Raw genomic sequence first — 2,511 nt, 5'->3', positions numbered from 1 at the left:
ACCATTTTAACATTTTGTTTTTTTCTTTTTTTTTTTAAAGAAAAGAATAAAAAATAATTGTTTTTTTTTTTTTTTTTTTTCTTTCTTTCTTTTTGAAAACATTCAGGGGTATTTGTGCATTTTTGTGGGACACAATGAGTATATTGTATTTATTTATTTATTTATTTTATTTTTTATAATTTGGTGGTGACATTGCTTCAATTGAAGGTTTGGTAAGAGTACAAATTGCCAATTTGAGGGGTCTATGTATTTTTTTCAAATTATTTTTCATCGATAAATGATGCAGTTTAATATAAGTTTTAGGATACTTACGTGACATGTGGCGCATATCTAATAGTTGATGGGTGAGAGAACATGAGGATTTTAAACGATCTTCCCTCGTATATTTTTACTTAAATATAAGGATTACATATATTTTTGTCTCATGTGGTTTAAAGACTTTAATTGTTGCCTCATGTGCTTCATTTCGTATCGCATATTGTACATACATAGTTTATGATTAAAGATGGAGATGGTACTTCCGTCCATAATTGACGGAAGTTCACATCAGCACTCTTAAAAAATTGATAGGTGTCCTATATCATTTTTTTTTTTTAAAAAAAATTAAACAATAAAACAATTAAAGTTTTTAAATTTTTAATTAGGCATAGGGATACGCGTCTTTTTTTTAGGCCTCGTTTGGTTTGCGGAATAGAGTACTGTAATGAAATAATATGGAATAATCATTATTTTGTTTGGTATGGGCATATTCCCTTTGAACAACTATTCTCTTACGAAGAAAAATACTGATTCCTCTAAAAAATAAGAGGAATAACTATTCTAATGAGAATGAACTACAATTTATAGAAAAAACACTATTATTATTAAAAAAAAAAAGAAGAAAAAAGAAAAAATGAAACCCTAACCCTGGCAATGGGTGGTCGGCCAACCACGTAGGGTGCGACCACCCCTGGAGCAATGGAGGGTGGCGCTGGCCACCCCCGATTCTCAATAGGGGTGGCCGGCCACCCACCATTTTACAAATTTTTGTTTATTTTTATAAAAATAATGTGGAGGTTTTTTTAGTAATTTTGATTGGATTCCAATTAAAGTGTATGAGTTGTTACAAAACTAAAGATTATGAATAACTATTCATTTTCCTAATGAAATATTTATTCCGCAAACTAAACGAAGTCTTAGGCTAGTGACGTGAACTTTCGTCAATTTTTGGATTAAAGTTTGATGGAGGTACTATATGTATCTTTAGCCATTAACAAAGTACCATCTACCATACAAAATGAAGTATATAGCCAAAAAAATAAAATATTTAAACTACGTACTTAACCTTAAATATAACTTTAATGGTTATAATTATCATTACCGCTGTCTTAATATGGAGCATCTTTTATCTTCTTATATGGTGACGTCATTTTCCACATGCAAACACTTGTAGTAATGTTCCTTTTTTGTATTCTCCTCTTCATAATCATGTAATTCTATGACGTGGAGTTGCTATTTGGATCATTTGGCCTTTTTTTTTTTTCAGATGGACCATTTGGATTATGTTCGCTACAAATCATTTACCTCAAAATGTACGTCGCATATTGTTATTAGAGTTTGGCTTGCCTATAGCAAAAACAAGTTTTTTTGTTTTTTTTTTCTAAGTAAAAAATAAATGATACAAATAGAGAAATTTCAATTATTTTTTCATTATTGATAATCTCCATTTATTTTCCAAGGAGTAGTTCAATCGGCTGAAGATCACATCTCATAAAGCAGAAGTCACTAGTTCGAATCTCTTTTTCTCCATCTTATGTGGACATGTCAAAAAAAAAAAAAAAACTTATTCATTTTGAAGAATAGTTATTTTTTCCAAAAGAGAGAAGAATATCTAATACCAAAAATGAAATAACTCAAATTTTTCCTAAAATAATTATTCATTTTTTTAAAAATTTTTAAAAAAGAAATCTTATTCATTGGTGAAAGAATGTGAATAATTATTTTATTTTAGCTTATTGTAATCCTAATAATAATTAATTATATTCCTAAAAAAAATCATTTTAGCGTACCAAACATTTGTTATAGGGACATGATTGGGGTGGGTTGTGACTAAGTTGTACAAAGGAGTTGTACATTTAGCATTTCCCTTTGTTATTAATGGACACCGTAATTCCGTGAATAAATTTGTTTAAAAAAAAAAAAAAAACTTACAAAGTATCAACGTTAATAACGGACAACTGGACAAGCACTCCCTTCAAAAAAAAAAAAAAAAAAAAAAAAAAAAACCGACAAGCACTCACTTAATTTTGTATTTGTATTTGTATTTGTTTTCTTTTTTCATGGTGGGGTATACCAAGCAATCAATCACAAAATATGCCCCCACGGCCCCACATAGACTGTTGACATGGTGAAATAGTTGCATCACTTCGGCCACAGCAGGACGCCACGTGGTAAGCTTTCCTTGACACACGAATGTAAGTATATGGCTGAAAACACAATAGAAAAGCCCACCTATAAAATATCTCCCAAAAC

This window comes from Alnus glutinosa, chromosome 1 (genome assembly GCF_958979055.1).
Source record: "Alnus glutinosa chromosome 1, dhAlnGlut1.1, whole genome shotgun sequence".
Taxonomy (NCBI): Eukaryota; Viridiplantae; Streptophyta; class Magnoliopsida; order Fagales; family Betulaceae; genus Alnus; species Alnus glutinosa.
This window is presented reverse-complemented; position numbering follows the sequence as displayed.